The following is a 13,300-nucleotide window of genomic DNA, read 5'->3' as shown; positions in this document are numbered from 1 at the left end:
CAGGCAATGGTTGTTTGAGCTTAAGAGCTTGCGGAAGTTTATGATATGTGCCTCATAAGTGGAGCAAGAAAACTTGAAGTTTACAATACTTCCTATTCTCACACTACTCAGGTCCACTTATACCATTAGTCTGATTCATCACAACATTCCCTTCTGAGCATCTGGACCCTGTGAGCATAAAGAAGCCAGAAATATAAATACCCAGTAAGAGACATCTGAGTCAGAGACAGAGGGTAGAAAATGAACTCCACAAAGATTTAGGGCACTGTCACATTAATGAATATTTTAGTGTTCACATAGGATACTGATGATAGCTTTAAAAGCACTGCTGCACACCACAGACCCAGTGAGGGATATTCCTAAATGAGAATGGTGGGGAAAATCCTCCTAGTGGACAGAGCTGTTATATGAATAGGAATCCTTGTGATTAAGAGATCCCCATGCCAATAAAATGCTTGAGCTACCCAACTACTTTACATAACTCAGCTTTCCTTCTACCTGCACCTCATCACAATCCACCCCATGTGATAGTCTTTATATGTTACTGCATGCCAAAGATTATCACCACCAAATTTCCACAAGTGATAAAAGTTTTAGCCCTTTCGGATGTATGAGTAATCTAGCTTTAAAATCCCATCACAGGGGTCTGTTTTATATGAACACTCTTTAGAAACTAGTTTTTCACATTTCTTTGAAAATTGGGCCTTAGTCAAGGATTACATAAAGGTAATTTATTTGGGAAGTAATCACATGGATCAGTGAAGGTTCATAAAACATCTCTGAACTATTGGTCCAGGATTCTGTCTCCCACACATCAAGGTGGTCCCATGCATATGAACATCCTACCATTTCAGGCTGCCCACTTGTGATAGTGAGAGGCTTCCTCAGCGTGCACCATGCTTTGATGACAGAGAAGCCCTGGGGAAAGAAAAACTGTGTAGCTTGAGGACAAACTGAGGCATTTTCAGAATGTACCTGAGTGAGGCTTGTTGAATTCAATACAGAACTGGTTATAGCAATGTGTCTGTGATTAAAATAAGAGGTTTATTCCTGCTCTCAGTGGGTTAGAGTTAGGTTGAGTATATGTCATGGTTTGCTCAGTAAATCCTAGGGTTATTATTTCTATTCCCAATTTCTCTTTCAAAAGGTTGAGAATATTTGACACAGCACAGAGGTGGTGATATTGTGCAATGTGGAAAGGAATTGAGTGAAATTAAGCTTGACACTTAAAAGACCTGAACCCAAGGATCTTTTTATGTGATGAAAAAATATTTTAGATTTTATCCTTTAGCAGATGTCATTGACGGATTTTGAGCATGGAAATAACATGATCATACCTGCATGTTAGAATAATAAAAGTTTGTAGGCAGCAAAAGGTGCCAGAGAACTAGTAGTATAAAGACCAATAAATAGGACCATTTTTAGCAAAGAGGTGAAAGATGATGATAGGAAACATTCAGGCAGTAGGAATATACAGAGAATAATCTCTTGAAAGCTATTTTGGAGGGAGAGTCAATGGCCTGGGTTTGAGTTTGAAAGCAAAAGTATGAGAAATAGAGGAATCTAGGATTCCTCCCAGGTGAGCAATTGGATGACCTAATACAAGTTAGAAACAGATTAGAAAAATGTTGCCTGGTGTGGGTGAAGCATGAGATATACAATGCTCACTTGGCTATGTAGAGTTTGAAGATGGGTTGGATATCTGGAGAGAGATATATATATCTGCATTGATATTCTCAATTCTTGATTGATATATTCAAGCATATATTTGGTGATATATATGCTTGAATATATCAATCAAGAATTGAGAATATCAATGCGGAGTTCAAGGGAGAGACCTGGGCTGGGTAGCATGAGAATTAATAGCATATAGCCATTATGAGGAGAGAAAAATAAACAATGGCCTCAGAAAGATTGTTCCTGAATCATGGGCTTCTCTCAAGGGCAGCTCTTAGCCACTTAGGAAAAAAGGAGAAGATTGAAAGTGAAGTAACACAAGTCTATGACACTAGAAATAATGGCATGTGATTCCCAGGATCATTGTTATTAGGTTATTTTTTCCCCTTGACCTGATAGTTGGAATAGCTAAAATAGATGGTTGGGATACACGTTCAACTAGTAATAACTAATTTGGAGGAAACTATTTCCCCAGGGGTCAAAGCAGGTCTCCACATTTATATTTTTCTGTAAATAATAATAGCTACCAATTTTGATTGCTTACTATGAAAAGCATTGGTTGAGCCTAGAGCTTCTCCAAAAGCATGCTACTTGTTCTGGATGGGTTATAGTTAGGTTAAGCCTATGTCCTGGTTTTCCCAGTAAGTCCTAGGGTTATTATTTCCATTCCCAATTTCTCTTTAAAAGTTGTCTGCATAATCAACTGTATGGTCCTTCTAGGTATAAATGCACTGGGATATTGAGCCCTTCAAGAGGCTAGGCAATTTAGTATAGTTGGGGGCCCCAAACTAGTTTCCTCTGAACCTTATCAACTTGCTTCAATGTGCAAAGCAAATATTAGACTTTTCCATGTGTAGTAAGATGTAAAAATCAAGAGAATCTGGGAAATCTGCTGGTATAATTATTCCAATTTTAGAGATAAGGTTATGGGTTAAGCGGTGCAACCAAAATCAAACAGGAAGTGGGATCAGATCTCTCTTACTATGAAGCTTGTAATCCTTTCATAATTCCACTCTGCTTTCCAAGCATCCTTCTAGAAGGGGCCCATCCCATTAATTCATCCTCTGAGCCCCATGCCAATCAAATGCTTGAGCTACCCAACTTTACATAACTCAACTTTTCTTCTACCTGCACCTTAGTGATGTCTACCACAGCCTTCTTCTGTTTATGCTGAAATCATTTTGTGATGATGACATCAGAAAGTGTTCACTTTTCAAGACTACATCAAAAATAGATGTCCATCTTCTTACCTTTTCTAAACAATCATGCCATTTGGGGGCCAAACCAACTACTTCAGCAGAACCTAAAAACCGGCAAACTAGAACTTGGCATAAAGTATACTTCATTTTGCAGACGATTTCTGTCCACATAGTTTCTGACATTGCATCTTCAAATCAGATTGAAATACAGCTTTCTTATGGAGTACACTCTTAAATTTCTCTGACATAAAAGATGTATGAAAAGTAGTTGAAAAACATAGTCAAATAAAGACTTATACATGTCTGTTATAACTGTCACATTTTTAAAAATTGGCAATGCAAAGAGTTTCTCCTAAATATTTACCCATACCTTTCTGTTCCTGAATAGTTACACATGCATTTCAAAACTAGTTATGATATTCAGCCAGAATATTTCTCTTTCCAAAGTGCAAGTTCAATTGGAACTAAGCCAATGGAGAAAAAACGTAAATATGATTCTGTAAAGAATTCTCCTACCCTAATTTGTCCAAGGTTACTCAGTTACCAACAGGCAGAGTAGGAAATAAAGTCAGGTTTAGATTATTTCAAAAACCCAAGATTTGAAATGATGCTCCCAGCTGTCTTCAGTGATATATGCTATGCAGGTAATACCTTTTGGTCACCTATTTTAGCAAAGCTTTTCCCAAGAACCATGCAATCCTGTTTTCTAGCTAGCCTGGGTAAACCCTACTCATCCTTCTAATTAGATTCTTTTGTAAAACAATTTAATTGACCATATATGAACTTGTAGTGGCTAGAAGGCATTTAGTCATTGGAATAGAACACCCAAGTATTGTAAATGAAATGCCATCATTCAGAAAATTTGGCCTAGATTATCCTACTTATTCTAGTTCATTAAGTAATTGGTTGTAATATGTTTTAACAGTTGGGTCCTGGCCCCGAATCCAGAGTTGTTCAATTTCTTTTGAGGGCAAATATTATTTAACACTTTAATGGAAGAATAATTCATTCATTCATAGAATTTAAAATTTTTAAAGTTTCTTCTAGTAAAACGAAACCTAGCTTTTAATAATCCAAACGTGTTTTTATATATTTCATTAGGGAATGTTTAAATTAAGTGGTATTAGTGTGATAAAAACATTTCAAGAAACTATACTACCACATTTATGATGTTTTATTAATACTACTACTATTTTCTAAATATTTTTCTATTACACTTTGGAGCATATTTTAAATGAAAGTTATCCATAGAAATAACAATATATAACTCATAAAGTATGCAAATGTATACACTAAAAATTATATACACACATATACAATTATGGCAAATATGTAATTGAGTATTGATGTTTATGAAGTAGGACTGTAAACTAACTAGACAGATTGCTTTCTAGGCAATGCATAAATATAAGCCCAATTTCATGATAAGCCTTGGTTTTTAAGACACAGAAATAGAGCTAAGCTCATATTTGTGAATGGGGGGCTAAATTCTAACATGAAAGTAATTGACAAATTGAATATGGTTTTGATTTTTGATTGCCAAAACTCAGCTAGTCAGGCTGTGGTATCATATATTGTAAATCACAAACTTTAAGACTATAGAGGAATTACAGATTATTCTTTTGGAGTTTATATTTTTAAAGCTGAAAGTGGTTCTCTCTGATTCATACTTGAAATTTGTAAACAAATACCTACAATATATTGCTAACTTTTACTTTTAGAATTACTGGGGGTTTTTTGTTTGTTTGTTTGTTTGTTTTACTGTTTTGGCTGGTGTCTGGTAAAAGTGGAATCGAGAACCAGGTTTGATATCAGGGAAATTCAATGAATCCATAAGCCTTGGAGGTCCTACTAATCAAGTAGCACTGTCTAATTACCAAGTTTTTATTGAGCATGCATTTTTATAAGCCTATTATAGTTGCCACATCACTGCTGCCACAAAGTTGCATCATGGTGCTTGGCCCATTACTTTGCATCACTACTGGCTCCCCTCCCCATGTGACAGTTATGGCCAGAGACAGGGTTTCTTGCTAGGCAGTAGCTAAATCATGAAGCTTCTCTTCCTCCTTCTCCCTCCTCCAATTTATATAATGTCACTACTGGGATTTAGCATCTAGGCAAAATTTAACCTCCCTTGCTTCAGAATACCATTTTCTTGATCACCAGCCAAAATACCAATCTTTTGTTTTTATTCTCCTTACTGTGCCATCTTCAGAGTTGATATTTTCTTTCTCTTTTCAATCTTCTACTCCTTATCGCTTTCTCAAATTTTTCCACTATGATACTAAAATTCAAAATGCAATGATTAGCATCCTCAATATCATCACCTAATGCCTCCTGTGTATTCTGACTTAAGTTTCGATTCTCCCCAAAGGCCAACTGCACCCCTGAAGCTCACTCATATGAAAAGGTTGGAGAAGGAGCAGGGTTTTACTGATCGTCCCAGTAATGTCCAGACCATAACTCCTCTGCACTTTTGTTAATACCTTTTCTCCTATGTGAATTTCATGTGAACTGATTGTGGTCCCATCACTGCCTCTGCATTTATGGTTGACTTTATCATCAGGCCCACTGTCTTCCTCTCTACCACATTTCCTGCAATCACCCTCAGCGGACTCAATATTTTCACCTATCAATTACTTGGCCTCTAAGTTCCTTGACTTTTCCCCCTGCTTTGTCTCAATCATTTACGTATATGAAACTTGTTCTCCCTAATAACTGGCCCATTTTTAAGATATCACATTATTCCAATTTACATACTATTAATATACCCAATTAAGAAATTTCCTGACCTCCATTCCCTTTTGCTATCACTTTTCTTTTCTTTAAATATTCATCACCCTCTCACATCTTTATTGTGCTTCTTTTCCTGCTTAGACTCCATGTTCAGATGTATAATCACTCCCTTGCAAGCACTCTTAACTTTACTTCTCTCCCCTCTCACTCTGCCATTATTGCCTGGTGACACTCAAGCCTGATTAAGCTCCTCTGTGCACTTGCTCTGTGCCTGCATCTGGGAGGCTCCAGGATGCTAGGAGAAAAGCACACAACTGTGCTGATGGGCACTTCATTTCAAACTCATGACTACAAGTCTCAAATTGGCACTCCACAATGCCATATAATCCTATCACACTTCTCTAGGAAACTCATTTCCCCATTCTCCTCTGTACCACCTTTTTCTGATGTCCGACTTTTCTTCCCCTCTCACTCTCAGCTGAAAACATTGCAAGATAGTTCCCAGAAAAATAATCAGGAAAGAATGACTTCATCTTCTATGCTGGCTCCTCCTTTTATCTGAATCTGCACACTCTGCCTTTCTCCCTGTTATAATGGAATAGGTGTCCTGCTCTCATGTAAGACCATCCCCTTCACTGCTGCTTTAGGAAATCAGCACTATGCTCTTTCTTTTTTGCAACATTATTTATTATTTTCTTCCTCTCTATGAGATCATTTCTATTTGCATACAAATATGCCTTCATATCACCTATCATTTAAAAATATCCCATGCCTCTTCAGCTATCATTTCAATATCTGCTCTCTTCACAAAAAAACTCTTTAAAGAATTCTCTGTATTCATTGCTTCCACTTCCTGCCATTCTGTTCTGTCTTAACCTCACTGTAATTGAACTGTTGTTAACTGAAATTACTTTTATCAGCATTGCCAACATTTTATATCTTCCCAAAGCAAATGGTCAATATTCTGTCCTACCTTGCACAAAATTTCAGTAGGATTCAACAAATCTGACCACTTCCTTCTCTTAAATAACTTCATTTTCTAGGCTTTTGAGACCATGTTTATGTGCTTCTTTTTTCCATCTTGAGGAAAACTCTTTCTCAGTCTCCTTTGCTGGCTCTTTTTTTTTTTTTTTTTTTTTGAGATGGAGTCTCGCTCTGTTGCCCAGGCTGGAGTGCAGTGGCGTGATCTCGGCTCACTGCAACCTCCGCCTCCTGGGTTCAAGCAATTCTCCTGCCTCAGCCTCCTGAGTAGCTGGGATTACAGGCGCCCACCACCACGCCTGGATAATTTTTGTATTTTCAGTAGAGACGGGGTTTCACCATGTTGACCAGGCTGGTCTCAAACTCCTGACCTCAGGTGATCCATCCACCTCAGCCTCCCAAAGTGCTGGGATTACAGGCGACGGCTCTTCTTTATCAGACCTCTAACTCTAGGAAATCCTAGGGCTTAGTCCTCAGCCATTTCCCATTCACTAGCTTCTCTTTTCCTAAGGCCATTTTATCCATTTTAATGGCTCCAAATGTCAGTCACACACCATTCTTCCTAGTAATTAGAAATTAATAACAAATAAATAAATGAATATATTTATAATAAATAAATGTGACCTTTTTAATAGTCTTAACTATACCTTGCATATATCATACTGTGTGAACTTGGACACATTTATTTGTCTCTATTGGTAACATTACTTTGTGCCTGGGGTTCTTATGCAAATTAGGTGATAATGTACATAAAGTACTTAGCACAGTGCCTGGAGAATAGGGGGCATCCAATAAACGCTAACACAGTAAAAATCTTAGTTGTAATAGCGATGGGCTATTATTTAGAATGATGAAATCAAGCCAAGCATATCCAAGTTCTTAAGTTTTTTTGTTTTTTTTTTGAGATGGAGTCTCGTTCTGTCATCCAGGCTGGAGTGCAGTGGCACGATCTTGGCTCACTGCAATCTCTGCCTCCCGGGTTCATGCTATTCTCCTGCCTCAGCCTCTCAAATAGATGGGAGATGGGACTACAGGTGCCTGCCACCACGCCTGGCTAATTTTTTTTTTTTTTTGTATTTTTCAGTAGAGACGGGGTTTCTCCATATTAGCCAGGATGGTCTCGATCTCCTGACCTTGTGATCCACCTGCCTCGGCCTCCAAAAGTCCTGGGATTACAGGCGTGAGCCACCGTGCCTGGCCAAGTTCTTAAATTTTTACCACAAGATCACATGCACAAGATGGTAAAAATCACTTGGCTTTTATGAACTTCTATTCATGTGCTATCTCCAAAATGCCTAAGTGATTATGCTTTTTATTTGGTCAAGGTGATGGTTTCATGGCTCTACCATACATATCCCAAATAACTCCATTTCCTCAACTTTAGATAGGAATAGAGCCAATTGAAGAAAAGCTTAGAATGAATGTTTCCTATTAAATTCATACATAGAGTTTAAGTTTACCCACATTGGGAATAATTGAAATGTTTACTGTCTCTGGGAAATATGTCATGGGTAAAAGGCAAATTTAACTTCTTTCTTCTAAATTAACACAATTTTAGAGGAATATAAAATCTTTATATTTTTTTCTCATTTCATTTTTAAGTCAACCTTGTGAGTTAGCAGAAAGAATATAATTTTCATTTTATAGATGAAAATACTGAGGTTAATTTGCTGTTCAAAATCACATCACTTTAATTTGGTAAACTTGTGCTTGAAACCCAGGTCTTGATTGATCATATGTTGAACATTCCAGTGCTATTTTTCAATGCTGCCACCTTAATGGAGTACAAGATGAATTTATTTTATCATATGAAATAGAACAGGTTGTTTCCACTTGTTAACACCAATACCTTTATTTTACTGCTCTCTAAAACATTTCCCTTAACATCCCTCTAACTGAGAAGCTCCAGGTGCATGCCTTAATCTACTGTATATAACTTTACATGCCATGAAACACAGCCATTTAACTCTTGTGAATTTCTAGTAATGCAGAAGACACCCAAGCACTCACCAGTTATTAAACACGACCAATAATGGAGGAAGAGCTATAGCAAAAGATCAGCCTACAAAGAGATTTCTTTATAAGGCAGTCAGTAGAGAATAGCCTTCAGAATCAGTTGCAGCTGGGTCTAGACTCGGTTTTCATCACAATTTTGCTATGTCACTTGAGGCATAAATACTTTGAATCTGTTTCTCATCGAAAAATGAGGACAGTAAAGTGTAATTCAAGGGTCAGCATGAGGATTAAAATGCTTATTAAGCATTTGTGAACAAAACTAAACTCAAAATGAATTAAAGACGTAAAAGTAAGATATGAAACTTTAGACCTTCTGTGAAAAAACACAGGGGAAAAGCTTCAAAACATTGGTCTTGACAATGATTTATTGGATATGACATCAAAAGCACAGGTAACAAAAGCAAGAATAGACAAGTGGAACCACATCAAACTAAACAGCCTCTGCACAGGGAAGGAAACAATCAACAGAGTGAAAATATGACCTAAGTAATTGTAGGAAATATTTGTAAACCATATATTTGGTAAGAGGTTATTATTAAATATATATAAGGAACTCACGTGATTCAATAGCAAAACAAAACAAAAGCTGATGAAAACAAAAATCTGATTTTAAAATGGGCAAAGGATTTAAATAGAAATATATCCAAAGAAGGTGATATGGTTTGGATGTGTGTCTTCTTCAAATCTCATGTTGAAATGTGATCTCCAATGTGGGAGGTAGGCCTGGAAAGAGGCGTTTGTCATGGGGGTGGATCCCGCATGAATGGCTTGATGCCACCCCTGTGGTAATGAGTGAGTTCTCACTCTGATAGTTCACGTGAGAGCTGATTGTTTTAGAGTGTGGTACCTCCCCCAACCCTTACTCTTTCTCTTGCTCTGCTCTTGTCATGACACGCCTGCTCCCACTTTACCTTCTACCATGAACCATAGCTCCCTGAAGCCTCACTAGAGGCTGAGCAGATGCTGGTGCCATGTTTTCTGTACAGCCTGGAGAACCATGAGCCAATTAAACCTCTTTTCTCATAAATTACCCAGTTCCGGGTATTTCACTGTGGTAACACAAATAGACTAGCACAGAAAGCATACAGATAGATGGCCAACAGGTATATGAAAAGATGCCCAACGTCACTAATAATCAAATAAATGTAAACCAAAACCACAATGAGATATCACCTCACACCTTTTAGAATAGCTCTTATTTTTTAAAAAAAGGCAAGTGTTGGCAAAGATGCAGAGAAATTAATACTCTTATATACTGTTGGTGAGAATGTAAAATGATGTAGCCACTGTAAAAAGCAGAATGAGTGTTCCTCAAAACATTAAAAATAGAACTATCATATGATCCAACGATCCTAGTTCTAGGTATTTATCCAAAATGATTTAAATCAGGATCTCAAAGTGATATGTGCCGTCCCATGTTTATTGTAGCATTATCTACAATAGCCAAGAAATCCGTATCATGGTTGTGTGAATAAAGAAAATGTTGTATGTACACACAATGGAATACTATTCAGCCTTAGCCAAAGGAAACTATCATGTGTAACAACATGGATGACCCTTGAGGACACTATGCTAACTGAAATAAGCCAAACAGAAGAAGAAACACAGCATGATCCTTTTTTATGTGAGTTATCTAAAACAGTCAAATTAAGCAGAGAGTAGAACACTGGTTGCCAGGGGTTTTGGGAGAGGGGACTGAGAAGTTGCTGTTCAACAGGTGCAAAGTTTCAACTATGCAAGATGAATAAGTTCTAGAAACTGTCTGTGCAACACTGTACCTGCAGTCAACAATACTGTACTGTACCTCTAAAAACTTGTTCAGGGGGTATATCTCACATTAAATATTCTTACCACAATTAAAAAAAAACAGAAAGAAAAGAAAGAGAGCTACCTATATCCAAGTTTGATCATTAAAATATCTATTTGCTTTCCTGGATTTTGTATCATTTGATTCTTAAATATTCCTTCTTGCTATAGCACTACATAGCAATATGAAAATTCCCTAAATACAGTAGCATCTAGGATTCATACCTTGTGTTACTCTACCAAACTATTTTTGAAGGGGTGGGCTATATCCCACCCCTGAAACCTCCTGCTAAGACTCCGGTAGAAAACAAATTGTTTCATGCACCAGGAGCCCAGAGTTATTTTGGGCCTGCCACTTACCAGCAATGTGGTCTTGTGTGGGTCATTTAACATCTCTGGTATTTTCTTTTGTTATCTATAAGTCTATGAGGCTGGGCTAAATAATCTGCCAGACTGTTCCTGCCCCAATATTCTCTGATTCAACATATGAACTGATAACAAGGATTTCCAAATTAAAACAAATTCAGTGTTGCATCCAATTCGGAATGCACTGACGTGATGCTACCAGATTTAGCATATCTGTGGAGAGAGGGAAAAAATACAGAGTTTACTGGCAGCCTGGGTGAGTCAAAAGGCCAAGCTATTTTTGGTAAAGACCACTAAACTGTCTCAGGCACTTATATGCATTTTCTTAGCAATAGGACAAAGCACCCTGCTCAAATTCCAGGGAAAGACCTACACCTTTGCTGCAATTCAATAGTGAAAGAAATATACTTTATCAAATAAACACAATACATACTGAATACTGGCTGGGTAGTATTTATGTTAGGCTTCTAAGTTTGCTGATTGGTAAGGTTTTCAAGTGACCTAATTATTAGATAAGACTTGTAGCTTAAGGAGGGGCTAAAGCAGCATTATTTAACTCCTTTTTTTCCCCTTTTGCCCACACTGAATTGAATTAACACATCCTTAGTAAGTATTAATAGTTATCTTGTGAAGGGTCCCTTTGTCAGTGCTGTGAGATAAAATGAACTCATGTATATTGAATTTGGAAAACAACTTTTCAAACTAACGTCAGATCAGTGGGTCTTTCTAGTGTATGTGCATAATTAAAATAAATACATAACTTTTATTTCATCCCCGATGTTACTGTCACATCAAAACTACTGAAATTTGAGTGAGTTCAGCTCTACTAGAGATGGATAACTCTGAGACCCTCTGTGTGTGTGTTGAGGAGGCAGCAAAAAGTAGCATCAACAAATAAGGACTCCAAAGACAAAGACTCGAATCCCAGTTCTGCCTCCTCATGGCTCTCACTGGCTCTACCTTGGACAAGGGATATACCCTCTGGCCGACTTTGTTTCCTTGTCTGAACAATGGTGATCATAACTGCACCTAATGTGAGTATTAAACATACATGTGAAGCATTCAAGCTAGTGACTGACACATAGCACTAAGTAAACACTATTAGTATTATTTACTTATTACTAAAATAAACTTTGAATTACAGTTTTGTGTAATTGTATATTTGGTATCTTTATGTATATGTAAATTGGCTTTTTCAGGTTCCACAGTGTAGAAATTTACCCATCTCTCATTTGTTTTGCCACTTAAGATCCATTTTTGCCATTTAAGAGCTATCTTGCCACTTCACAGGTAAACTGTTACATGATTTGCCTCCACCTCCACTAAATGTGAACCTTTGTAAACGTAGGGGCTTGGTCAAGGCATCTTCCAGCTACAAGAGGACTGAAAAGTGGAGGCCACACTTAGAAAGCAGATGGGAGGAATGTAAAAAGAGAATCCAAGCTATTGTATTCAGACCTTAATCAAGGTACCCCTAAAACCCTATTCTTGAAATGTTTATTCATGTGGGACAATATGTTCTCCATTTTGATCGAGCTAGCTTAAGATGATGATCACCTGACACTGGCTAAAAGCAAGTCCTAGCTATTAGACACATTAAAAATGCAACTCCCTTGGTCTACTGAATCAATATTCAGGAGTGAACCTGAGGAATTCTTCATCTTTAACCAGAGCCCCAGTGCTTCTCCTATAAACCCCTATTATAGTGTGAATTAAGTTCCCCAAAATTCATATGTTGAAGTCCCAACCCCCAGTATCTCAGAATGTGACTATATTTGGAGATGGGGTTTTTAAATAGGTATTTAAGGCTAAATGAGATCACTAACATGCGCCCTCATTTAATATGACCGGTGTCTTTATAGGAAGAGACAATTAGGACACAGACACACATAGAAGAAAGACCATGGCTAGGTGTGGTGGCTCACACCTGTAATCTCATCACTTTGGGAGGCCAAGGTGGGTGGATCACCTTAGGTCAGGAGTGTGAGATCAGCCTGGCCACCATATAGAAATTCCATCTCTACTAAAAATACAAAAATTAGCCGGGTGTGATGGTGGGCACCTGTAGTCCCAGCACTCAGGAGGCTGAGGCAGGAGAATCACTTGAACCTGGGAGGTGGACATTGCAGTGAGCCGAGATTGAGCTATCACACTCCAGCCTGGGCAACAAGAGTGAAACTCTGGCTCAAAATAAAACAAAACAAAACAAAAACTAACAAACAAAAAACAAGAAGAAGAAAGATCATGTGAGAAAACAGAAAAGACATCTATGTACAAGCCAAAGAGAAAGGCCTTGGGAAAAAAAATCCTGCTGACATCTTGCTCTTGTACTTCCAGCCCCCAGAACTGTGAGAAAATAAATATCTGTTTTTTAAGCCACCCAATCTGTGGTACTTTGTTAAGGACACCCTAGGAAACTAATGTAACCAGCTCTTATAAACAATTCTAGTACTCCTCATCTTATACTAACATCTGTTTTGCAAACTTTTAAGCAAGCAATCCTACAGCTTTTGTTTAAA

The 13,300-nt window shown here is 37.6% G+C and overlaps 1 protein-coding gene across 1 annotated transcript in view; it reads right to left on the bottom strand.

Annotated features, from left to right (window-relative positions):
* The window catches only part of COLEC10 (collectin subfamily member 10), a 119,339-nt gene extending 108,478 nt beyond the window's left edge, over positions 1 to 10,861 (bottom strand). Inside the window, exon 1 of the mRNA XM_054656966.2 lies at positions 10,776 to 10,861. The gene's annotated coding sequence lies outside the window, so the exon portion shown is untranslated. The remainder of the gene's footprint in view (positions 1 to 10,775) is intronic.
* Positions 10,862 to 13,300: the final 2,439 nt, after the last annotated feature.

Source organism: Pan troglodytes, chromosome 7 (assembly GCF_028858775.2).
Source record: "Pan troglodytes isolate AG18354 chromosome 7, NHGRI_mPanTro3-v2.0_pri, whole genome shotgun sequence".
Lineage (NCBI taxonomy): Eukaryota > Metazoa > Chordata > Mammalia > Primates > Hominidae > Pan > Pan troglodytes.
The sequence above is the reverse complement of the archived record's forward strand: the minus strand, read 5'-3'. Positions and strand labels throughout refer to the sequence as shown.